This window comes from Oryctolagus cuniculus, chromosome 7 (genome assembly GCF_051225735.1).
Source record: "Oryctolagus cuniculus isolate XC-2025 breed Fujian yellow rabbit chromosome 7, ASM5122573v1, whole genome shotgun sequence".
NCBI lineage: Eukaryota > Metazoa > Chordata > Mammalia > Lagomorpha > Leporidae > Oryctolagus > Oryctolagus cuniculus.
The window spans coordinates 56,886,134-56,912,616 of NC_142873.1; the positions used below are offsets into that span (position 1 = coordinate 56,886,134).

Below are 26,483 nucleotides of genomic sequence, written 5' to 3' on the forward strand. Positions count from 1 at the left end.
GTAGATGGAAGATTTGTGTGTGTGTGTGTGTGTGTGTGTCTTCATTTCTCTCTGTGTAACTCTGCCTTTCAAATTAAAATAAATCTTTATGAAACATTTTTAAAAAGACAATTATCCTTGAAGCAGTTCAGCCATCTTGTGACCATAGGAAAAAGCCAACGGAGTCCCCTGAAGGCACTCCAGACCCCCTGGACTTGTTGGATTTCCAGATTAGGCAACCCTGAACAGTCTCAGTCTGAGGTTCTCATTAGATAACAAATCCCTACTGCTTCAGGCACCTTGATTTAGCTATTATTGTTACCAGTGAATGGCAGGGTTCTTCCCCCAAGAAAGAATTCAGGCGTGAGACAGAGAGTAGTGGAAAGTAAAATAGCAGGTTTATTAGGGCACCTTTCCAGACAGGACTTGAGAGAGAGTGCCCAGTCGCTCGGACTGGGGGGAAGAGCGAGGTTACATGCTTGAGTGGAGTACACCTGGCCAGGCCAGGTGGGCGGCTCAGCATGGAGGCAGAGGGCTGAGCGGGAAGTCCGGTTGAGGCCGGGGTTTTTTAAGGAGATGGGTCTTTGTCTTCTCACATCTCCTCCTGAAACAAAAGACTTTATGGGTATAAATACTAGAAACTCCTATCTGAGTTTTCCCCCAGAAGTTATCAGATAGGAGGAAGCCTAGCTGGTGCCACCCTGGGTTTAGAGGAAGGGTGAGCAAGACTCCCTGGAGGATTGGGATCCGAGCAGGGTATTTGAAATGCAGATACTGGGCTGCACCTGGAAGATTTGTCAGGCAGAAGAGGCAGGGACCCCCACCTGGCAGGTTATTGGGTAGAAGGAGCAGGGCAGGATGCAAATACTGGGCTGCCCCTGAAATGTTATTGGGATGACTTCAAGATGCATATGCTGGACCCAAATGTCTCCTTAGGCCTTTGTCACACACACATAAGCTCATATCTGACTTCCTACCTAACATTATTACTTACAACTAAAGGCAGCCTCATTGATACGAATTTAAGTTTTCAGTCTACTCAAAAGGTAAAAATTCTAATTCCAGTTTATTTGCTTTTTAAAGAATGAATTACTTGAAATAGCATTATTCTCAGGTAGCCAGAACTACAGATGAAGACATAGTACCCATCATATTTGTTTAGCATTTTATGTTTCCTTTTTTTTTTTTTTAAGATTTATTTAGTTGAAAGGCAGAGCTACAGAGAGAGAGGGAGCAAGGGGAGGCAGGGAGAGAAAGAGAAACAGAGGTCTTCCATCCACTGGTTCACTCCCCAAATGGCTACAACGGCCAGGACTGAGCCAGGCTGAAGCCAGGAGCCAGGCACTCTGTCTGGGTCCCTCACAAGGGTGCAGGGGCCCAAGCACCTGGACCATCTTTCCCAGCTGCTTTCCGAGGCCCATTAGCAGGAGGTGGAACTGAAATGGAACAGCTGGGACTAGAACTGGTGCTCGCATGGGATGCTGGTATCACATTCACAACCCCCCCCCCCGACACACACACACACACACACACACACACACACACACACACCTCCTGACTCCTGGATCTCCTTGTCTGATATCTTCTCTTGAAGATACGTCTGAACTTTAGGTAGGTGAGTGACATGGTCAGAAGGGCAGACGCGGTTCAGAAGGGGTAAAGGTAATTCAGTCGCTATGAGACTGTAGGACTGAATAAGCACAATAGGCGAGCATTGTCTGAGAAGGGCGAAGCCCAAGGTTTCCAGATATGGCTGCTGTCCAGAGGGGCGCCCTATGCCGAACCCAATCACGTTTCCAGGCTTCAGTTTTCTCCATCCTAAAATGAGGGGGAAAAGTATTTGTGGTCGCTTCAAATCTACTAAAAATTCCATGATTCTAAATACAAGCAGGTGAGAACCAAGCTCACTGGTGACAACGAAGCCCTGGAAGGACCCACCGGAAGTGGCTCTCTTTGGCAGAGTTGTCCGCCAAGACATGCCAACAAGTGCGCCCTGTCTCACAGGTTTAGAGTTGTATGTTTTTCTGTTATTAATCATGCTACTATGGGTTGACTCGTGCCCCTCTTGAAGTGACCGTATTCGGAGCGAGGGTCCTTGCAGGTGGAATTCGTTAAGGTGAGGTCATATTGGAGCAGAGTGGGCCTCAGCAGAGTGCTGAGGATTTCCTGAAAACACCAGAAGCTGGAAGAGGCAAGTAAGGCTTCACCCCTGCAGAGGTCGGAGGAAGCACGCCCTTTCTGCTGTTTTAACCACACAGTTGGTGGGACTTTGCTACAGCAGCCCCAGGAAATGAACACAATGAATACAATTTATTGTGTGCTGTATGCGGCTACAATAGAGTACCACAGGCTGGGGATGTTCTACTGATGGAGCTTACTTGACTCTGTTCTGGAGGCTGGGGAATCCAGGGTCAAGGGGCTGCATTGTAACATGGCAGAAGGCAGCAAGCACGGTGGCGTGGAGGAGAAAGTCGGCTCAGACTCATCCTTTGTGTCAGGAACCACGCCTTTGGGAACAGCTTTCATCCAGGCATGAAAGCAGTGTCCCCGTGACCCAATGACCTCTTGAAGTCCCGCCTCTCAACACTGTTGCTCTGATGGAGTTTCCAACAGGGACACATTGCAACCATAGCGCACACTGTGGGCCAGGAGCTAAGCCAAGCCCTTTATCTGCACCCCGACCTTATGAAATTGATGCTGCTGTCACTTGCATGCTCAAGTGGGGACTATAAGGTGTGTTCATGCCCACGGTCACTGGGGGAAGTGGACTTGGGGCTTTGCTGTAAGGTGTTAAGGGGATTTGCTTGGGTGTTAAGAGGATTTCACATACTTTAGTCCTCTTCAGATACTGCACTTCCCACACTATTTGCATTTTTGTGTGTTTGTGAAGTTTGTCCAAACTATACAATAAAGCACCTCAAATCCAACATGTCTGAAATAAGACTCTGCATTTTCCTTTCCAACCCTCTCCTTCATTTTCCCAAACACTTCCTTCTCCCATCTCCGCAACTTTAGCCACAGTGGCCAGAGCTGCGCCTGTCTGAAGCCAGGAGCCAGGAGCTTCTTCCAGGTCTCCCACATGGGCTCAGGGACCCAAGGACTTGGGCCATCTTCCACGGCTTTCCCAGGCACATTAGCAGGGAGCTGGATCGGAAGTGGAGCAGCCAGGACTCGCAGAAGACCCGGAGCCCCTCGCCAGCTTCTGCTCAGCCAGTCACCTTCCTCATGCTAGCAGGCTGGACCTGCCCCCTACCTGGGAGCTGACTGAATAGCTAAGCTCATATGTGTACCTCCACCCTGCGTGCTTAACCACTTCCAACGCAGATGACACATATGGAATGTTGGCATCGCAGGTGGTGGCTTTGCCTGCTACACCATAGCTCTGGTCCCTCTAATTAGAATTTAAACTGCCTGAGAGCAGCAGGGGCCTTATCCACTCTGGTTCACCTGCTCATGCCAATGCCCAGACCAGTCTCTGGCACATAACAGGTGCTTCCATGCTGGCTGCCTGAGCTTAAGGTTCTCAAAGTGGGGTCTGTGCCTTTGGTGTTGCTCATGTTTTTTGCTGCTCTCAGTTCAGCACTGTAGCCTAGGCAGAGGTTCACCAACTGCTTCCTGGATGGGTGAGCAGAGAAATGTTTCTTCCAGCATTTCTGGTCATCTTGAATACAGGATTTGCAGGGCTGTCCTAGGAGTCCCAGCAAAAGCCTGTCTCACGGTGTGCACAGGAGAGATGCAGAAAAGTGCCCTCCATACCTTGTAGCGGGATTGCTTCTGCTCAGCCAGTCACCTTCCGCATGCTAGCAGGCTGGACCTGCCCCCCACCAGGGAGCTGACTGCATAGCTAAGCTCATATGTGTACCTCCACCCTGCGTGCTTAACCACTTCCAACGCAGATGACACATTTGGCGCCCCTCGCCAGTCATTCTGCATCTCTTACCACTCCAAACTGCTCCAGAAAATGAGTTTTTCTGCCACATGGGGACAAAGAAGCAAACTAAGGACTACTTTTTTTAAATTAAGTCTGTATTTTGTATTATACTCAGATGCATTGCATCTATTTGTAATAAATGGATTTGTAGTTCTTGGAAATTGACTTCTCCATTTGCTACACCTCTTCTTTTCTTTCTTTCTTTCTTTCTTTCTTTCTTTCTTTCTTTCTTTCTTTCTTTCTTTCTTTCTTTCTTTCCTCCTTTCTTTCTTTTAGCTCACTGACTTATAAACCTCACCATGAGCCATTCTCAACTCAAAATCCTCTGGGCACTGGGCAGGTTATCCAGGGCCAGGAGCAAGAAGAGCAGAGACAGTTTCCCTAAGGCCCTTGAACAGTGTGCATGTCGCGTCTCTACCCAGTGATCCGGGCCCTGGCCTGCTTCCCCTGCAGCCGCTCCCCCCTCACTACAGTTGCTTGTTCCCATTCCCTCCTGATGACACCAGGCCTGGATGGAGAAGAAGGAAAGTGATTTAAAGGCAGCGAAGTCAGTTTGGGATTAGCCTCTAAGAAGGAAGCAGCAGTATCTATTTTGGGCAATATTACCTCTCCAGAAACCTGTCCAAAATCCTCTTCCTTTGGTAGAAAGTCTTGGGGAAGCAATCTGATTAAACATTATGTTTAAGGTTAAGCTTCTTTGGTTAAGGTTCTTTTGGTTGCAAATTACAAAACTCTATTTGAGTTTGCTTAAACAAGGGAGAAAATGAATTCTGTGGATATGAGAATATCGCAAAATCCAAGGTGAGAGGAGATAGGTCTTGGGAGAGATCTAACTCAGGAGCCATTTCTCGCCTTTTATTTGCTCCAAGGTCATGTAGACTCTCACCTCTGCTTCTGTCCGCATCTCCATTTCATTCTTCCCTCTCTGCGGACTTGCTTTTTTGCGCTTCCCTCTCCTGGATAACTTTCATTCAAGTTCCACATGCTCTCAGGTCTAGCCCCACATAGGAACGCACCCTCCCTGACTCTCAGCACCAGGTTCCTTGGCTCAGCTTGAGTCAAGAATCTACTTCTGGGGCCGGCGCTGTGGCACAGTGGGTTAACGCCCTGGCCAGCATCCCATATGGATGCCGGTTCGAGACCCAGCTGTTCCTCTTCCAGTCCAGCTCTCTGCTGTGGCCCGGGAAGGCAGTGGAGGATGGCCCAAATGCTTGGGCCCTGCACCCCATGGGAGACCAGGAAGAAGCTCCGGGCTCCTGGCTTCAGATCGGCGCAGCTCCAGCCGTTATGGCCAACTGGGGAGTGAACCATCAGATGGAAGACCTCTCTCTCTCTCTCTCTCTCTCTCTCTCTGTGTGTGTGTGTGTGTATGTAACTCTGACTTTCTAATAAATACATAAATCTTAAGAAAAAAAAAAAGAATCTACTTCCGATCCAATCCAGTCTTGGCCAAGCAAACACAACATGCACTGGGAAACCACTGCATGAGAGCCTGAGCAAGACAAGGAGGGCTCTTAGACCAAAGGGTTACTGAGCAATTCCCCCCGAACATCTACATAATGTTATTACCCTGCATGCACAAATACCCACTCTGCTGCTGTAGCTGTCCTGTTCCCCTACCTCTAAGATTAACTATAGCATGACTCTTTCTCTGTTGTTTTATCTGAGAAAGTATTGTTAGGTAGGAAGCTAGAAGTCAGCCTCTGTGTGTGAGGGGGGCCTGAGGAAGCAGCACCCACAGATGCTCACTTGAAAGCCACCCAGTGTTTTACACTGCACCCCTGCCCAGACCCTGAGGCTTCCCAGGTGGCCTCAGCCCCTCCCCCAAGAAGTGCCCAGGACAGTCCTCCTCCCCAGCACCAAGTGGGTCACCTGGCCTGATAGCATCCAGCAATGCCACCCTCACAGCCTCCTCCAGGGCGGGCACCCTCTGCCCTTCCCTGTCGCTCCCCGTCTTCGTGGAGGAACGACACAGGACCCTGCGCTGTTCTTTTGTCTGCTCGGCCCTTCCCCGGGTTTGCTGCTGGTTCTTCCCGGGTTGGCTACCGTCCCTTCCACCTCCGTGGAAGGGCGGTTCCCCCTGGCCACTTTCCCCACTTCCGCGGGGGAGCGGCACACCGCTGGCCGGCTCTCTCGGGGGCTGCACAGGTGTTCCTTCAGATGTTCCCCTTAGATGTTCCTGGTGCATGTTGTCTCTCTCCTCCTTTATAGTCCTCCTCCACCAATCCCAACTCTGCTACCCACACGCCGAGTACGCTGCTCTCCTCCAATCAGGAGCAGGTCCTGCTGTTTATTGGTTGAACTGGAGGCAGCCGTGTAGAAGCTGTTTCCCTTCTCAGCGCCATATTGTGGGAGAGCAGATGCATAGAATAAGTCTTAATTCCAGTAACTTAGTCTAGTCCGAGTTGCTCCCCACACTTCCCAAACCTGGAGGGGGGTGGATTTTCCTAAGTGGCACTCAGCAAACCCTTTGTCCTGGAGAACAGAAGGGTACAAAGAGAAACTTGGAAAAAACTGGACCCTTTCCCTTATAACAAAGGGAACCACATTCAACCATGTAAACCTTGCTTCCCCCAGTCTCAGTGACTGGGTTCTCTCTCTCTCTCTCTCTCCCTCCCTCCCTCCCTCCCTCCCTCCCTTCTGTTCTGAGGGTTGCCCTATCCCCAATAAACCTTGCTACTTTGCTCTCTGTCTCACGCCTGAATTCTTTCTTGCGCGAAGACAAAAACCCCACGACTCATCGCCACTGACAGTATCATTTGTTATCCAAACTCTCTAATAAATCCTAAAATCATTTTTCCCTAGTTGTGTTTTCCTTCTTTCTGGATGTCTAAACAAGGGTCTCCAAACTCCCAGCTCATAATTACAGTCTCTCTAACTCTGGGAAATAAGGTGGTAGGGCTGAGGCCATTAGAGTGAAGACTAAGCTACACTACTAATAACAGTAACGATAACAATGGCAAGAGGAAGGTAAAGGAGAGGCGATGGACATGTGCAGCTCCAGGCCGAACAGCCAGCCTGTGAGAGGCTCAATGGCCAATCCCTTCCTCAAGCAATTTTCAGACACAGGGAGCTCTAATTGTATTTCCCACCCACGTGCAGGATTACCGCTCTCCCCAGAAGTCTCTGCAAGTGCTTGGTTTGATTGCACAAAATATTACTGATGATTTTCATCTACACAAATAGCTTTCATTTATACCTAATCACCATGTAGCACAAAGATGATTATGTGTTGATTAACTTTGCTTTAAGATTAATTCCAACATTAAACTCTGCACGTCATTTTCATCTTCTTAGTTTGTTGTGTGTACAGAATTGATTGTCTACTCAAACTTAGAAATAATTAGGGGAAACATCATATCCTGAGATCCTGGGCTAGAATGCAGATGGCACCCGAGTCTGCTTCCCCCCCTCCCAGTGGAGGATAATTGGATATTCAGAACAATTGATCTTAAGATCGCTGAATATCCTTTTTGAAGTGGAAAGAATTATAGACTCAGGGAAGTGCACGATATGGTCTAGGTGCATTTTATTTTTTCTTTTCTTTTTTTTTGTTTTTTTGACAGGCAGAGTGGACAGTGAGAGAGAGAGAAAGAGAGAAAGGTCTTCCTTTTCCGTTGGTTCACCCGGCAATGGCCACTGCAGCCGGCGCACTGCGCTGATCCAATGGCAGGAGCCAGGTGCTTCTCCTGGTCTCCCATGGGGTGCAGGGCCCAAGCACTCGGGCCATCCTCCACTGCACTCCCTGGCCACAGCAGAGAGCTGGCCTGGAAGAGGGGCAACCGGGACAGAATCCGGCGCCCCGACCGGGACTAGAACCCGGTGTGGCAGTGCCACAGGCGGAGGATTAGCCTAGTGAGCAGTGGTGCCGGCATGGAGGTGCATTTTCAAAGTGCTGAACAGAGAGGAGGAAGGCACGATACAGGGAAGGAGTCTGGGGACAAAGTCAAAGGCCATGGCCAGCCTGCCTCCAGTAACCGTTAGGGAAGGGGAATGTGGAACTGTGCAGAGGGAAATGAATTATCATAAAATTATTATTGCCAGATTCTTTATATAGAGGAAGTAATAACAACAATAATATAGAGACAATCAAATGAGATAGCTAGTGTCTATGGAGCCCTTTGCATATGACCTGCAATATCATATTTAATCATCAAAAAAAAAAAACCTTAAGGGATTGGGTGATGCTCTTATCATCCTCCTTTCTTTTTGGTTTTTAAAGATTTATTTATTTATTTGAAAGGCAGAGTTACAGAAAAGTAAAGGCAGAGAGAGAGAGAGACAGAGGTCTTCCATCTGCTGGCTCACTCCCCAAATGGCCACAGCAGCTGGAGCTGGGCCGATCTGAAGCCCAGAGCCAGGAGCTTCTTCCAGGTCTCCCACACAGGCACAAGGGTCTGTTACTGGAGAAGCAAGGGTTCTTGTCTTCACACAAGAAAGAATTCAGGCGTGAGACAGAGAGTAATGGAAAGCAAAATAGCAAGGTTTATTAGGATAGGGACATCTGTAAGAACGGATGGGCACCTCTCCAGACAGAACCTGAGAGAGAGTGCCCAGTCGCTCAGACTGGGGGAGAGCAAGGTTACATGTTTGAGTAAAGAGAGTACACCTAGGCAGGCCAGGCGGGCGGCTCAGCAGAGAGGCAGAGGGCTGAGTGCAAAGTTTACATTTAGGCTGGGGGTGGGGGGGTGGGGGGGTGTTTAAGGGGATAGGTCTTGCCTTCCCGCCTTTTCCCTCCCCCTCTCCTTCTCCTCCCAAACAAAGAACTTGCTGGATGTAACTCTGCCCATTGCCGGGGGGGGGGGGGGGGGGGCACAGTCTGACAGCACTGAGGAGTGACCCTTGGGAGGAACTGCACCTGATTCACCCCCAGTGAACCCTTTGTCCTGGGGGGGGTGGGGGGGAGGAGGGGAAGGAGAAATGGAGGGAAGAACTGGACCCCTTCCCTTATAAGCCCCGGTCTGAACACAGACCACACGTTCTGCACTCATCTCTCTGCTGAGCCACCTGCCTGCCCTGCCAGGTGTGTTCTCGCCATCTAACTCTGTAACCTTGCCCTCCCCTGTCTCGGATTCTGTCCCATCCATTCTGATGGATGCTCTACTCCAATAAACCTTGCTACTTTGCTCTCTGTCTCATGCCTGAATTCTTCCTTGTGCAAAAACAAGAACCCCACACTATGATCTCCGCTAACAAAACTCCCTAACCCCCAGGACCCTAGACCCCTGGCTTATAAAGTTGGATGACATACATAAAGGTAATTGAAAATGAAACTTGATGAAGAATGGGATGGGAGAGGGAGAGGGAGTGGGAGATGGGAGGACTGCGGGAGGAAGGGAGGTTGTGGGGGGCACAACAATGCAAAAGTTGCACTTTGTAAATTCTCATTGATTAAATAAAAAAAAAAAAAATAAAGGTGGATGATGATATTTTGCCTGAAACACACAGTCTGCATGCGGCTAGAACAATAGGATCGCCTGCAAACTGCTCATAAATATAAATTCTTCAGGGACTTAGAAGAATGTCTCTGTTTTTCTTCAGGGAAGGAAGTGGACTCCTCCCCCCTCCCCCCTCTCCCCTCCCTACTTCCTCTGCTTTTTCTCCCTGTCTCCCCTCTTGTCCCCCTCTTTTGTTTCCCTCTGCTTTTTTCCATCCTGCCACCACTCCACCTCCAGCCTGCCCCACCCTCTGCCTAGTTTGGAAATAATTAAGCCGAGAGCCCTGGAGAGTGTGCATTTTAATAGCCACCCCTGATTCACTGGGAATGACTCTTGCTCTGAAGGTAGGAGACCTGGAAGTCTCACCCAGCGCTGGCTGCACACTGAGCAGGGCCCAGGGCGTTGACCTTGGTGCTCCAGGCAGGGCGCTCCGTGGATAAGGATGAGCAATGCCCTCATAGGATCATCTTCATGCTGAACTTCAGGCATCAATCAGGGATTTTCCTAGAGAGAAACCAGACAACTACCCTTGACCCGGCATAGCGGCCCGAGAAGGCGCAGCGTCTGTGATCAGATCTAGAGCTGAGTCCCAAATCTGGGTGCTTTGTGTGTGTGTGGCGGGGGGACCTTAGGAAAGTTACTTGCTCTCTCCGAGCTCCCATTTTCTCATATATAAAAAAAAATCCAGTCTGTGATGGAAATGTAGTAAATGAAGCAATGAGTACTTTGCAAGCAATGTGCTTGTGATTAACAATATTAGCTGTGATTATAGTTGGGTGTGCTAGATGCATACAGAATATCATTGCTGGATCTGGAAAAAAAGGGTCCTGAATGGAAGCGTACTATGGGCTATATTCACACAAATTAAAAATAAATGCACACACACACCTCTCAAAGATTTAGCATTAAACTAATAAGAATAGCGATGTGACTAGGGAATGGGGATAAAATGAGTTAGTGAATCAATGAATGATTGGTAGGGGTCTTACAAGGACCATCGGTCCGGCGCCGCGGCTCAGTAGGCTAATCCTCCACCTTGCGGCGCCAGCACACCGGGTTCTAGTCCTGGTCGGGGTGCCGGATTCTGTCCCGGTTGCCCCTCTTCCAGGCCAGCTCTCTGCTGTGGCCAGGGAGGATGGCCCAAGTGCTTGGGTCCTGCACCCACATGGGAGACCAGGAGAAGTACCTGGCTCCTGCCATCGGATCAGCGTGGTGCGCCGGCCACAGTGCGCCAGCCGCGGCGGCCATTGGAGGGTGAACCAACGGCAAAAGGAAGACCTTTCTCTCTGTCTCTCTCTCCCTATCCACTCTGCCTGTCAAAAAAAAAAAAAAAAAAAAGGACCAACGGTGATAGTTGACATGTGCCAAGGGCTCGAGAAACCCAACCCTGTGTACCTGAGTTCTGTTGTCAAGCATCAGTATTGCAAAGAAAGAGAGAGCACATCCTCCCATGATGCGGCTTTAGAGGAGATGGATGGGGTAGGTTCTTGTCTTTGCACAAGGAAGAATTCAGACGTGAGACAGAGAACAGTGGTAAGGGTGCCCAGTTTACATTTAGACTGGAGTTTTTAAGGGAATGGGTCTAGTTCTCCCCACCATTTCTCCTGCCCCTCCTCCCCCTTCTCCTGGTGTGAATTAGATAAAATTCCTCCCAAGGTTTTATTACTCAGTGCCTTCCCTGGAGGAAGGATGTAATGGTTTTATTGCTTCGTGTTACCAGGCCAGGTAACTGCATTTGGTGCTGAGGAGAAAGGATTCTCCTGGGGAGCTGTCCTTGGAGGGAAGGGCTGAGACCACCTGGAAAACTGAATCTGGTTTCACAGAGATTGGCTTTGGGGTGCACTCAACTGGGGAGAGAGCCCCGGGTCAGAAACATGTGCCTTTGGAGCACTGCAATGTGAAGCCATGGGAGGAGGTGCTATGCCCAGGAGAACTTAGAGGGACAAAGAGGAGAGGGCCAAGAAGGGGCCATCCACTGAAGGGATGGATGGAGGAACTGGGACCTGCAGAAAGGAGAGGAGAAGAAATGAAGAGTGAGTGAGTCATGGAAGGGGAGGGGTGTCTAGGAGGCCACAGCGGGGATCAAGCTCTGTCCAAAAGAGCAAGCCTGCGGGAGCTGGGAGCCATGCACTCAGGCACAGCTCTCCATAGGTCTGTCTGTACGGTCTGACTTTTCCGGCATGAGACTTACAGAGTCGAGAGGAACTGTGGGAACGCGTGGCTTTCAGCTCCCTTAACTGCTATTTTTCGCAACCAAGCATTTGGTGAATGTTGAGCTGCAGGGAGCCCAGTGTTATGCTATCTGACAAGTACATGGGGCTCAGCTCCTCCTTGCTACCAATTAAAGGCAGCACCACACTCGCACCGTGTGAGCTGATGGGGATGGACTGTCAGCTGGCAGGGACAGTGCAGGGGCCCGGCTGGGACACGAGCCGCGCTGGCAGAAGAGCCACGTGCGTGTAAAACCTGTCCTGGGTGCACACAGCCTTAGCATTCAGAGTGTTCCCACCTTAAATCCACACGCTTCCGCCTGGCCCCAGAGCAGAAACAGCCCATGCCCTCTTTGCACACTCCCCCACCCCACCCTTCACAGTCCCGCTCAAACGCTCTCTTCACCACACCTCGCTCACGGCTTCCATGTCTTCTCTTCCACCTGCGCCACACCTCTCAGCTTCTTCCTGCTTCCCTGTCCAACCTCACCGGTCCCTGCTTACTGCCACAGCAGGAATTAGCCGAGCCCGACGAGCAAAGGTGGGTGCTACGTGAACTCCACTGTCTCACTCAGGCACATGACACACCTCAGCCAGGTAGTGCCAGGGGCTGCTTGTACCTTCCCAGAGCTCAGGTCTGTTCTCCAGGAGCCCTTGTCACTCTCTTAAAGTTATTTGAAAGGCAGAGTTAAGAGAGGCAGAGATAGAGAGAGGTCTTCCATCCGCTGGTTCATTCCCCAGATGGCCGCAACGGCTGGAGCTGAACCGATCCGAAGCCAGGAGCCAGGAGCTTCTTCCAGGTCTCCCATGTGGGTGCAGGGGCCCAAGGACTTGGGCCATCCTCCATTGCTTTCCCAGGCCATAGCAGAGAGCTGGATGGGAAGTGGAGCATCCGGGACTCAAACCATCGTCTATATCAGATGCCAGCACTGCAGGCAGCAGCTTTACCCGCTACGCCACAGCACCAGCCCCACTTGCCACTCTTGCCTTGGCCAAGGTTGCCTTTAAAAAAGAATGATTCTGGCCGGTGCCGCGGCTCAATAGGCTAATCCTCCACCTGCGACGCTGGCACACCGGGTTCTAGTCCCAGTCGGGGCGCCGGATTCTGTCCCGGTTGCTCCTCTTCCAGTCCAGCTCTCTGCTGTGGCCCGGGAGGGCAGTGGAGGATGGCCCAAGTGCTTGGGCCCTGCACCCCATGGGAGACCAGGAGAAGCACCTGGCTCCTGCCTTCAGATCAGCACAGTTCGCCGGCTGCGGCGGCCATTGGAGGGTGAACCAACGGCAAAAGGAAGACCTTTCTCTCTGTCTCTCTTTCACTGTCCACTCTGCCTGTCAAAAAAAAAAAATGATTCCACTGGCGTCGTGGCTCACTTGGCTAATCCTCTGCCTGTGGCGCCGGCACCCCGAGTTCTAGTCCCGGTCGGGGCGCCGGATTCTGTCCCGGTTGCTCCTCTTCCAGGCCAGCTCTCTGCTGTGGCCCAGGAAGGCAGTGGAGGATGGCCCAAGTGCTTGAGCCCTGCACCCGCCTGGGAGACCAGGAGGAAGCACCTGGCTCCTGGCTTTGGATTGGTGCAGCGCGCCGGCCGCAGCAGCCATTGGGGGGTGAACCAACAAAAAGGAAGACCTTTCTCTCTGTCTCTCTCTCTAACTCTGCCTGTCAAAAAAAAAAAAAAAAAAAAAAGGCAAAAAAAAGGCATGATTCCCGGAACACAGAGTTGCCCAGAAACCAGAGCCAGAAGCTTGTTCCCTTGGGCATTGTTTTCCTGACTATCCGCACGATTCCAGTAGATTCTCAAGATCCTCGTCAGCTGACACGAGTCACAGCCCGCAGGCCAGAAGGGGCCCTCCTGGGGCTATGGGTTTGGACTGTGCAGTGTTGAGGGGCGGGAAGGGGACGCCAACACATAAAAGAGAATTTCACCAAGTCCCGCTCTCTGGCTGTAGAAAGGAATGTGGGAAATGAGGCGACCCTGAGTCTGCGTTCCCTGGTGGCTCGGGCCACAGCTGCCCTGGCAATGCGGCAGGGGCTCCCCTAGTCCCCACCTGACCCCACTTCTTGTTGATGGGTCTGCCTGCCGCACTCTGGCTAAGGTCCTTTGTTTTAGATCTTCAAAAACGGGCGGACGTTTCTCTCCAGAGTTGGTCTTCACTGGTTAGAGCCATTCCTCTCCATCCTGGGGAACTTCCCAACCCAGAACCCGCTCTCAGCAGGACCCACTCAGCACACCCTCGTCAGTACAGGGTCCCCTTTCCTGCAGAGGGGCCCACCCCAGCAGGTGCCAGGCCCTGGAGGCAGGGTGGGTGGGAACCAGGCAGACACCACGCCTTTCCTGCACTTGCTCTTGACATGGGAAGCACCCATCAACCTCTGCATGTCCGGGTGTCTTTCGGCGCCAAGGGCAGGTCCCACAGCTGGAAACATTCACCACCTCATTGTGCTCCACATGTGAGAGATTTTATTGGCAATAAGGCGACACTTGGTTCTCCATCAGTCTGCGTGTTGTCTAATGTCTCTCTTCCTGCCATGGGTTCAACACTGGCCAGCGAGGGACCCAGTGTGAGCCCCCGTGGCTTCAGTTGGATCTCTGACTTCAGCAAGAGATAGAAATCAATCAGCACAGTGAGAGCAAGAGACTTTTATCTATTTATTTATTTTAAGACTTATTTATTTATTGATTTGAAAGTAGAGTTATAGGCCAGTGCCGCGGCTCACTAGGCCAATCCTCCACCTGCGGTGCCGGCACTCCGGGGTTCTAATCCCAGTCGGGGTGCTGGATTCTGTCCCGGTTGCTCCTCTTCCAGGCCAGCTCTCTGCTGTGGCCAGGGAGTGCAGTGGAGGATGGCCCAAGTGCTTGGGCCCTGCACCCACATGGGAGACCAGGAGGAAGCACCTGGCTCCTGGCTTCGGATCAGCACAGCGTGCCGGCCGCAATGCGCTGGCCTTGGCGGCTACTGGGGGTGAACCAACGGAAAAAGGAAGACCTTTCTCTCTGTCTCTCTCTCTCTCACTGTCCACTCTGCCTGTCGAAAAAAAAAAAAAAAGTGGAGTTACAGAGAGGGAGAGACAGAGAGAGATCTTCCAATCACTGGTTCACTCCCCAGGTGGCCACAACTGCCAGCTCTGTGCCAGGCCAAAGCCAGGAGCCCAGAGTTTCTTCTAGGTCTTCTCCATGGGTGACAGGGGTCCAAGCACTTGGGCCATCTTCCACTACTTTTCTCAGGCCATCAGCAGGGAACTGGATGGGAAGTGGAGCAGCTGGGACCTGAACCGGCAGGGATGCGGGCATCGCAGGCGGCAGCTTTACCAGCTGTGTCACAGTGCCAGCCCCTTGAGAGTTTTATTAGAGAGCAGCAAAGAGCAGGTCACTCCACAGACAGCAGCCCCGTGTGCAGTTGGGGTTCTACATTTATGGGGTCCAGAAAATGTACATTAATATCTGGGTGCGATACTCATCTCGCTTCCTGGAAAAGGGTGTTGGCATCCAGGAATTAGGAATCCACCGCTTTTCTGTCCTCCCGTGATCACTTCCAAAGGCGGGCAAGGTGCAAAGGGGAGTGATTTCTTTACTATGCCAATGCATTATCATGAGAGTTCGGGTCTCTTTGAGGTTAGGTCAGAGCCATCCTCGATTTGGCTGATTCTGGGGTTCTTTTGCTTGTATCTGGATTTTTGGCCTGCATCCTGTTGGGGCCTGCTGTATGCTATCTCAGCTTCCAAAATCACTCCCTGCTCCTCACTTCCTGCCTGGATGGCCTCGGACAAGTCATCTGATCTCTCTCTGTCCCTGTCATAGAACTGTCACTGCTATGAAAAATGAGAGAATCCAGCCTCAACTGCTTAGCCTAATATCCAGGACATAGAAAGAACTCCAGAACGGTAATCTGTTATCATTTCTGATCTGAGGGATTTAAAAATCAAACCAAAAAAAAAAATCATCTATTATTTTTCACTTTATGTTTCTGTGTGGGAACAAACTGTTGAAATCCTTACTTAAGGTATACTAAGCTGATCTTCTGTATATTAAGATAATCGAAAATGAATCTTGATGTGAATGGAAGGGGAGAGGGAGTGGGAAAGGGGAGGGTTGTGGGTGGGAGGGACGGTATGGGGGGGAAAGCCATTGTAACCCATGAGTCGTACTTTGGAAATTTATATTCATTAAATAAAAGATAAAAAAAAAAATCAAACCAAACCCAAAGCAGAGAAATGCTGATCTTCTCTGCTTGGAGCCTGGTCCCTAAGCTCTCCCTCCCTTCCCTCCTTGGCTTCTGAGGTGATTCCAGGAAGTCGCAGGGACCGGCCAGGGGGTCATCTCCAGGACTCGGCCCTTCCCCTGTCCCAGGCTGCAGGCGGGCATCCGGGGGCCAGCGACTCCCCTGCTCCTCCCCTTCCTGCTGCAGCCCCAGCTGGCGTCGCAATCCCTCCTAGCCGCTCTGTCTCTGTCCTCCTCACACCCCCACTACCGCTGCCCCCCCCCCCCTTGGTGGGTTTTCCATTCCCCTCATTTAGCAAGTATCTGTTGTATGGATTATGTGCCGGGCTGACCACGTGCTGCAGCCGCCGCGGGCGCGGGGGTGAGTGGTTCCTGCCACGTTCGTAGCTGCAGGCGTCTAGGACACAGGGGTGAGCAGCGCAGACCCAGCCCGGCCCTTCAGGAGCTTCTGTTCTACTGTAAGTAGATGGGAAAACAGATAAAGAGGCGGTGAGGTGGATGGAAAAACAAACAAACAAACGGGACATGAAAATGAAAATAGCCAGGAGGATTGCGCTGAAAGTAGGCATCAAGCAAAGCCTTGAAGGGAGTGAGCCGTGGGAACGGCTGAAGGAGAGGCACTGAAAGAGACAGTGCGGAGGCCCTGGCGCCCACGGGCCGGGCAGTGCCGGGCTCACCGCGGCTGGCCTGGGGAGGCTGGGGCGGGGCGATGGGGTCACAGAGGCACCAGGCTGCCTGTGCGGGCGCCAGTCGGCCACTGCGGGCTCTGGGCCTTTACTGTGCGTGCAATGGGAAACCTGACTGAGACTGGTCCACTTCTCACCTGCGCTCCTGTCGGGGAGCCCTGTGGGGTCTGTGCCCCTTCCTCCCCTTCCCTCCTTTCCCCAGCACAACCCCCGCCAGCACTTCCGCGGCACCCCTCCCCCAGTGCCTCCAGAGTCAGCTCTTTATAAAAGCACTTTATTGCATCTTTAAATTTTGGGTTAACACCTAGCGCTTGTATACTTTTACCTGCTACAGTGCATAATTTCAACACATGTACACAGTGCACTTGCCGGAGCCAGGCAGTTAGCCTTTCCATTTCCTCATGTCTGTGTTTAAAACCTGCCAGTGCCTCTTCAAGCCACAGGCTGATCCCCTGAGCAGCATGAAAGTCTTCCCCCCCCCCCCCCCAGGCAGAGTTAGACAGTGAGTGAGAGAGACAGAGAGAAAGGTCTTCCTTCCGTTGGTTCACCCCCCAAATGGCCCTACGGCTGGAGCTGCGCTGATCCGAAGCCAGGAGCCAGGTGCTTCTCCTGGTCTCCCATGCACGTGCAGGACCCAAGGACCTGGGCTTGGGTTTGAATGGAGGGAGTTTTCCCACTCCAGGTTTCTGTAACCATGCTAACAAGAGTGTCCACTCTTGCATATCCTCCACTGCCTTCCCGGGCCACAGCAGAGAGCTGGCCTGGAAGAGGAGTAACCGGAACAGAATCCGGCGCCCCAACTGGAACTAGAACCCGGGGTGCTGGCGCCACAGGCAGAGGATTAGTCTAGTGAGCCGCAGCACCAGCTGCAAAAGTCTTTATTATGATTCTTTTCCACTTCAAGACCCTAAGGCTTTCAAAAATTCTGATTTTTAAAAATCCATGTTGAGGGGCCAGCACTGTGGTGTAGTAGCTTGTTTCTGCCTGAAGTGCCCGGCATCCCATATGAGCACCGGTTGGGGTCCCAGCTGCTCCTCTTCCAATCCAGCTCCCTGCTAATGCACGTGGGAAGGCAGCGGAAGATGGCCCAAGTGCTTAGGCCCCTGCACCCATATGGGAGACAAGGAAGAAGCCCCTGGCTCCTGGCTTCGGAACAGTCTAGCTCTGGCCATTGTGGCCATTTGAGGAGAGAACTAGGGAATGAAAGATTTCTCTCTCTGCCTCTCCCTCTCCCTCCCTCTCTCTCTCTGTAACTCTGCCTCGCAAATAAATAGATCTTTTTAAAAAATCCATGTCGAGGGGCTGGCACTGTGGCGCAGTGGGTTAACGCCCTGGCCTGAAGCACTGGCATCCCACATGGGCGCCGGTTCGAGACCCGGCTGCTCCACTTTCCATGCAGCTCTCTGCTATGCCCTGGGAAAGCAGTAGAAGATGACCCAAGTCCTTGGGCCCCTGCACCCGCGTGGGAGACCTGGAAGAAGCTCCTGGCTCCTGGCTTTGGATTGGCACAGCTCCAGCCATTGCGGCCAATCGGGGAGTGAACCAGCGGATGGAAGACCTCTCTCTCTCTCTCTCTCTCTCTCTCTGCCTCTGCTTCTTTCTCTGTGTAACTCTGACTTTCAAATAAATAAATAAATCTTTAAAATATAAATAAATAGGGCTGGCGCTGTGGCTCACTAGGCTAACCCTCCCCCTGCTGCGCCGGCATCCCGGGTTCTAGTCCCAGTTGGGGCGCCGGGTACTAGTCCCGGTTGCTCCTCTTCCAGTACAACTCTCTGCTGTGGCCCAGGAGGGCAGTGGAGGATGACCCAAGTGCTTAGGCCCCTGCACCCGCATGGGAGACCAGGAAGAAGCACCTGGCTCCTGGCTTCGGATCGGCGTAGCTCTGACCATTGCGGCCATTTGGGGAGTGAACCAGCTGAAGGAGGGCCTTTCTCTCTTTCTCTTTCTCTCACTGTCTGTGACAGAAAGGGAGAGAGGGAGGGAGGGAAGGAGGGAGGGGAAGGAGGGAGGGAGGGAGGGAGGGAGGGAGGGAGGGAAGGAAGGAAGGAAGGAAGGAAGGAAGGAAGGAAGGAAGGAAGGAAGGAAGGGGCTGCTCACAATTAACTAGTGAAGCAGCTGCCCGCTGTTACCTTGTCCATGGAGGGATGAAGTCCTAAGTTCTGCTTCTGTTAACTCCAGTCATAAATCTGTCCTAATAAATCTGCCCTGCTATCTCTTCTACAAACATACCAGGCCCACCGACCATTAGAAGTGTGGTCCTAAGTCACACAGACTGCAATTTAAACCCACCATCGCTGTAACAGCTAAGGTATACTGCTGATGAACTTATAAATAGTGTAAGAAACTTGGGGTGGTTGCTGAGTTCTCGGGAAATGAATCCAGCTGAGCGTCATAAATTGCTTCAGTCCTCCACTGTCTCTGGTGCCGGTTTGAATGGAGGGAGTTTTCCCACTCCAGGTTTCTGTAACCATGCTAACAAGAGTGTCCACTCTTGCATATCCACGTGCTCCTGTAATGAAAGCGGCCCCCTTCCTCTGGCTCAGAGAGGCACCCTTGCTGTAAACAAAGTCTCCAGCGACAATTCAGGGCCGCCTGCTGACTGCTACTCACCAAGATGCGAGTCCTGGTCTGGTGCAGCCACCCACTGTGCAACACTGCTCTCTCCACCTGACCGCGGCACAGCCCCTCCCAACAGAGCTTCAAAACCTTGTGACGTGCGCTTTGGCCCTTGCTCTGACTTCCACAGTGCCTGCTGCAGCATCACCCCCGGCCCGGGGACACAGGACTCATTTGCCGCCAGTAGGCTCTGGTCCCTCCGCGAGGAGCCTCCCCTTGTTAAGTCCTCCGTCCGTCTGTCCTGGTGGAGCTCCCAGAGGGCTAGGTGTTTCTCAGCTCCGTGTCTGGAGCGCTCTGCTCGAGGCTCTGCGCCTAACAGAAGCCTCAGGCCCGACCACTGAGCTAGAACTCATCTCTTCCTGTGTCCTGACGCACTGCCTTGTGCACTTGGTCTTTAGAGGTTGTCACAACCCAGTCTTCATCTGTTATGTGTGGGTCTGAGAGCAGTGCAAAAATTTCGTGGAAAATGGAATTCAACAGTAAGTTTATTTTGGCGCAAGCACAATTGAAATGCACGCAGCTTTTTCCTAACACACTTTTCATGAACTGTTTGGAGATCCCTTGTACAAGTGCATTAATATCGGGGTTGGCTCTGTGGTGCAGCGCGTTAAAGCCCAGGCCTGAAGCGCTGGCATCCCATATGGGTGCCGGTTCTAGTCCCGACTGCTCCTCTTCCAGTCCAGCTCTCTGTTATGGCCTGGGATAGCAGTAGAAGATGGCCCAAGTCCTTGGGCCCCTACACTCACGTGGGAGACCCAGAAGAAGCTCCTGGCTCCTGGCTTCAGATCGGCGCAGCTCTGGCTGTTGTGGGCATCTGGGGAGTGAACTAGCAGATGGAAGAGCTCTCTCTCTCTCTCTCTCTGTAACTCTGCCTTTCAAATAAATAAAATTAATCTTTAAAAAAAAAAGCACAGTTAAAAAAAAAGTGGGTTAATATCCCCTTCTGGGTTACAGACTAACTGGCCAGGAAACACTGGGATTGATTTTTGCCCCCAACCCTGCTCCCATACGTGCCTCCTGCAGAGAGACTTCCTGGTCTGTGCCCCCTGGCTCTCCAACTACCTCTAGGCTTTTCTCTCCTTTTTTGGAAAATGAGGATGGCCATGGCAATGCCTGCCTCCTGGAGCTCAGTGCACTGCCACAAAGGTGTGTCACCCGCTAAGGGCTCAGTGAAGGCAGCTGTCACCACAGCAGGTGCGAGGTGCATTTCTCACCCTTGCATGCAGTCCAGTCCCTCCTAAAGGAGAAAGTGTTCCTAGAATTCCCGAGAACACATATCAGAAACACTGACTTAAAATGAGCTTGTCGGCCGGCGCCGCGGCTCACTAGGCTAATCCTCCGCCTTGCGGTGCCGGCATACCGGGTTCTAGTCCCGGTCGGGGCGCCGGATTCTGTCCCGGTTGCCCCTCTTCCAGGCCAGCTCTCTGCTGTGGCCATGGAGTGCAGTGGAGGATGGCCCAAGTACTTGGGCCCAGCACCCCATGGGAGACCAGGATAAGTACCTTGCTCCTGCCATCGGATCAGCGCAGTGCGCCGGCCGCGGCGGCCATCGGAGGGTGAACCAACGGCAAAGGAAGACCTTCCTCTCTGTCTCTATCTCTCACTGTCCACTCTGCCTGTCAAAAAATAAAAATAAAAAAAAAAAAGAACTTGTCTTCATCAATGGTATGTGAAGTTTTGTATGCGTGGCATGAAGTTGAGCAAAGTCACCCAGTTGTTGGAGACCGTGCAGACCCAGGATGGCATCCTCATCCCCCAACACGAGGAACTTCCATTTAGAGTTGACTTAGAGCAGACCACAAGCAAGGGCAAGCGGGAGGCCACTTCCATCGCTGGCCTGGCCCTGTGGTTTCCCCCAGAGGACACTGCGCATGGTGGTCGGCAGAGGCCAGAGCCTTCTGTTCCTCCCACAGGCCGGGGGGGGGGGGCATCGAGGTAGGAAGATTAGAGAGCAGGAGCCAGAAGGCCAGCGGTTGCTGCTGGTGCCTCTCGCCCAGGGTGGGCCCAGCCAGGGGCCTACGCTCTTCTTCCCAGCCCAGTCTGCGGCCAGCAGAACCTTGCACAACACTGTGGCTAGAGGAAGGCCCCTGGGCAAAGCAGAAAAAAGGTCTGGGATAACAATGTAACTCAGAGATTTCTTTTAAAGATTGACAGACAGAGAGAGGGGGAGAGAGAGAATCTTCCATCTTCGCTTTCACTCTCCAGATGGCTGTGTTGGCCAGGTGGCCAGGGCTGGCCCAGGTAAAAGCCAGGAACTGAGAACTCCGTATGGTTCTCCCAGGTGGGTGGCAAGGACCCAAGTGCCTAGGCCATCATCTGCTGCTTTCCCAGAAGCATTAACAGGGAGCTGGATCAGAAGTGAAACAGCGGGGACTCAGACCACAATGCCATCCCCCTAACTCAGACAGGAAAACCCCCAAGGCAAGAAAGCGTCCTCCAAAGCAAAGAAGAGCCAGGGCAGCTGAACGTGAAGTGGACCCTGTCCCTCCTTCCCTGCCCCAGACCCACGAGGGCAAGGCGGGTCTGCAGTCTGCTGCACAGCTGGCTGCAAACGGCACTCCTCACCCCTGCCCCCGCCCCGCCCATGCCTCACCTCTGCCCCTCCCCAGCGGAAGCTGGTTTCTGGGGCTCACCTTGCCCCACACCTGGACTGGAAACATCTAGAGATTTCCCAAAGTGCTCAAAGTGATGTCCAGGGCTCCCTGCCCGCCGGTGGCCCACGGCAGCTTCTCCTTCACAGTCTGTAGGCTGAGGCCTTGGTCAGCCACAAGTCAACCACTCCCCAGCTCTCCTCCCAAAAACCTAAATAAAAGTCTAAGAGAGGGGTGTGCACGGTGGTGCAGTGGGCTAAGCCGCTGCTTGGGATGCCCACATCCGGTATCAGAGTACCTACCTGGTTTGAGTCCCAGCTACTCCGCTTCTGAGCCAGCTTCCTACTAACGCTGTGCTATTTTGAGAATCCTTAAAAAAAAAAAAAAAAAAAAAAACTTTCCTAAAACATTGTTTCAGTGTATTCCCAATAATGTAAAGACAGAACAAATGTATGAAAAATAAATGGAAAGATACATTATTATGTGGTGGGTGTACGGATGAATTTTTTCTTCTTGGTACTTTTCAAATGTCCACAATCATCACATATTACTTTTTAAATCAGGAAACAAAAAGCAACAATAAGTTATCAGTCTAAGAAAGAGACACATCTGGGGCGAGTACTGTGGTGTAGCAGGTAAAGCTGCTACCTGCAGTGTCCCAGCATCCCACATGGGCGTCTGTCCAAGTCCCGGCTGCTCCACTTCCAATCCAGCTCTCTACTATGGCCTGGGAAAGCAGTAGAGGATGGCCCAAGTGCACCCACATGGGAGACCCGGAAGAAGCTCCTGGCTCCTGGCTTCGGATCAGCATAGCTCCAGCCGTTGTGGCCATTTGGGGAGTGAACCAGCAGATGGAAGGCCTTTCTCTTTCTCTCTGCCTCTGCCTTTCTGTAACTCTGTCTTTCAAATAGATAGAGACTCTTTTACCTGAGGCACACACATTTAGAGCCGCCATCGGATCACTTTGTTCCCAAGAAAAGACTCAGACAGGGCAGATGAACAGGGCAGAGCCCTTGACAGTGATTTTGAGGACCAGCCACATTGTTCCTGGGGCCCAGAGCAAAATGAAAATGTGGAGCCCCTTTAAAAAAATAAAATGAATTCCACGAAGGCACTAGCAGAACACTAGACGAAGCCCAGGTCACATGCCCAGGAGGCTGGCACTGGCCGCTGGTCTGCAGCAGGACACCCTGGCCCAGAGGTGAGGGTTTGTGCATGGGTGCCACTCCCAGCAGGGTTAACAGAAGTTGCACTGCCTCCTCCCGTCTGTGAACACAGTGCGTTCTTCCAGAGTCCAGCCTCCCCGGTCCTACTTTATCATATATGCGCGAATCACAAGCCAGCAAGGATTACCTACACCCCAAACTATAACCTCTCTTTTCTTTTTTTTTAAAGATTTATTTTATTTATTTGAAAAACAGAGTTACAGAGAGAAGTAGAGACAGAGAGAGAGGTCTTCCATCTGCTGGTTCACTCCCCAGATGACCACAACAGCAGGAGCTGCACTGATCCTAAGCCAGGAGCTTTTTCCGGGTATCCCACATGGGTGCAGGGGCCCAAGGACTTGGGCCATCTTCCACTGCTTTCCCAGGCCATAGCAGAGAGCTGGATCTGAAGAGGAACAGCCGGGACTAGAACCAGTGTCCATATGGGATGCCGGCACTTCAGGCCAGGGCTTTAACCCACTGCACCACAGCGTCGGCCCCTAATCTCTTTTCTTAAGGTGACTGCTTGTTTATCTATTTTAAGAATACTGGGAAGATGTCAGGCCATCTTCCACTCTACTCTGAAATTAACGAGAGTCCGAAGTGAGAACAGAGCATGGGATTTTTAAGCAATGGTTTCTGTTGATTTTCTCTGCAGAATCCAAGAACCAGGACTTGCAGGGTATCGCAGTCTTTCCCTGCTCCAACATACCCTTTTTTTTTTTTCAATCTCTTGTTCTTGAGAGCAAGAGCAGAAATTCATTAAGAAATTCACCACAGAGCATTATTCATTTTTGCTGGTCTCACTCAGAGGTTTTACTACCAGGAGTTCCAGTAAATCACCCCGAGTTGTGATCACACAAATGGGAGAGCTGTGGACGGAGGTGCACAGGGCAGCACAGGCAGGGCTGGAGGAAGCATGTTGATTCTGGTGGGGGGAGCAAGCTCATTACCTAACCTTTGGATTCAATTACATGCAAAGCAAAGCTCTCCCTTTGCAACCCTCGCTGGGGCTGCTACCGCAGAAATGCAAACAAATCAGTCAAACCACAGCCGGCCACCTGCCTGGCCTGAGCCAGAGCTGGTGAAAAATGGATGCGGAGGTGGCTTAGGCAGGAACAGGCACACTACACCTCCTCCTCTGATGCTCCAGGAGACCTGGCCTCGGACTACGTGAGGGGCAGGGTGGGTGGGGCTGAGCCTTGCCGGAAATAGCCCTCCTGTTTCCCCGAAGGTTGCCTTTCAGTCTAACTGTAACTCTTTCCTCTGTGTCACTGACAGCCATTGAGAGCTCTGCCCACCTTTTGGAGCCAGATAAAACAAGCACCCTCCTTTTCCTGGAGGTGTTCTTTCTGATATTTGGAGTCCCTGTTGCCTCCCAGCAGGGTGTGCACGGGCTGGAAGCTAGAAATGGGAGGGCCGGGGCTTGACCCCAGGCACTTCGGTATGGGATGTGGGTGTCCCAAGCGGGGTCTTAACCACTGCACCTCCTGCATGGGCACGGGGGACAAGCTCATGTGTTCAGCACTGTTTCTAACAGAGAAAGGGCAATAGCCAACATGGTGGGCCCCTTAACTCAGAGTGAAGAGGAATGGACCAGAGCTGTATCATGGGTCATCCCCGAAGTAATGTAGCAAGGAAAAATGTTGCATAAATTGTATTTACAGATGCTACTTCCAGTGCATCTTTTAAAAACAGTTACATCAACTGTGTTGGTACATACGCTTTAAAAATAGGCTTTAAAAAATATTTATTTGAGAGTTAGAGTTATAGACAGAGAGGAGGAGACAGAGAGAAAAGTCTTTCATCCGCTGGTTCACTTCCCAAATGGCCGCAACGGCTGGAGCTGGACTTATCTGAAGTCAGGAGCCAGGAGCTTCTTCCAGGTCTCCTTCCTGGGTGCAGGGGCCCAAGGACTTGGGCCATCTTCTACTGCTTTCCCAGGCCATAGCACAGAGCTGGATCAGAAGAAGAGCAGTCAGGACTCAAACCAGCGTCCATATGGAATGCCAGCTCTACAGGTGGAGGCTTAGCCCACTATGCCACAGCATCTCCCCTCCCCACCCCCAGATAGGCATTTTAAAAGTCATGGGAAAAGCCGGTGCCGTGGCTCACTAAACTAATCCTCCGCCTTGCGGCGCCGGCACACTGGGTTCTAGTCCCGGTCGGGGCGCCAGATTCTGTACCAGTTGCCCCTCTTCCAGGCCAGCTCTCTGCTGTGGCCAGGGAGTGCAGTGGAGGATGGCCCAAGTGCTTGGGCCCTGCACCCCATGGGAGACCAGGAGAAGCACCTGGCTCCTGCCATCGGATCAGCGCGGTGCGCCGCCGGCCGTGGCGGCCATTGGAGGGTGAACCAACGGCAAAGGAAGACCTTTCTCTCTGTCTCTCTCACTGTCCACTCTGCCTGGAAAAAAAAAAAAAAAAAAAAAAAAAAAAGCCATGGGAATGGTTCTAAGGTTAGGATAGTGGTTACCTGGGAAAAGAGAGGGAAGCTTAGAGTGGGGGGAGGGGTCGGCTGTGTGGGTAAGCCTGCCAGTCTTTTTAAGGGAGAGACAGATCTGGAGCAAGTCAATGCTGGTTCATGGTTTGCAATTATATTATTGTTATGGTTTGAACAGGATTTGGCTCTTAAACTCCTGCAGATGTTTAACCCCCAAGCTCACCAGTGAAAGGCCCTAGGAGGGTAGAAACGTAATCCAATTATAATGACTGGGCGGTCCTTAGGTCCCTGTGAGTGTGACCTCAGAAGCCCCTGTCGGCTTCCTGGCTCGTCTGGGACCCTTCCCTCCCCCGAGCTCCACCACTGCCATCAGCTGCTCTTGTCAGACACCAAACCCACGCGGCTGCCTGACCTTGGACTTGAATCTCCAAAACTGTCAGCTAAACTCCTTGCTCTGTGAAGTGAGTTCACTCAGGTATCTCGTGGTAATGACACAATCTGCTACATTATTGTGTGTATACAGAAGATAGTTCATGCACGGACTGTAAAGCCCCTCCCCTACTCCTGCCTCTGCCCAGTGACCACCGAGTTTCCTGCGCGAGGTGCTGGTGCATCCCTGCCTCTTGTTCTCCGCCCACGTTTGCGTTCCAGTGCGCAGGCACGCAGTCTCCCCGAAGCCCTTCTCACTGTCTCCCCGACCTCGCTGAGTGTTGGGGATGCTGGGCACCTCCACTTTGGACCTCTCTCGTCTCTCGATTCAGAGATGAGAACTCTACCAGCCTCTTGGTCTCTCCCCTGCACTGTCTCCTCTTGGTTCTCCCGACCTCTGAGTACAGACAGCTGCGTCCTGAAAGCTCAAATTTCTTGTCCACTGTTGCTTACCCTCTTCATAAGCTCAGGGACTCCCACACGGCCACCAAGGGGAAGGGGTCAAGAGCATGACCTTGGGGTGGTGCTGTGGCCAAGTGGGTAAAGCCGCCCGCCTGCAGTGCTGGCGTCTCATCTGACACCGGTTCGAGTCCCCGCTGCTCCTTCGGATCCAGCTCTCTGCTGGGGCCTGGGAAAGCAGTAGAAGATGGTCCAACTCCTTGGGCCCCTGCACCCATGTGGGAGACTCAGAAGCAGCTCCTGGTTCCTGGCTTTGGATCAGCGCAGCTCCGGTCGTTGCGG

The 26,483-nt window shown here is 52.1% G+C and overlaps 2 long non-coding RNA genes across 2 annotated transcripts; one reads left to right on the forward strand and one right to left on the reverse strand.

Annotated features, from left to right (window-relative positions):
* Positions 1 to 355: 355 nt before the first annotated feature.
* Positions 356 to 22,040, reverse strand: LOC138850573 (uncharacterized). Its single transcript, XR_016210719.1, has 2 exons — positions 21,971 to 22,040; positions 356 to 583 (listed from the first exon to the last, which is right to left on the reverse strand). It is a non-coding gene; the product is annotated as an uncharacterized LOC138850573 (long non-coding RNA).
* On the forward strand, positions 15,938 to 18,117 carry LOC138850571 (uncharacterized). The gene is made up of 2 exons (XR_011390511.2): positions 15,938 to 16,230; positions 17,858 to 18,117. It is a non-coding gene; the product is annotated as an uncharacterized LOC138850571 (long non-coding RNA).
* Positions 22,041 to 26,483: the final 4,443 nt, after the last annotated feature.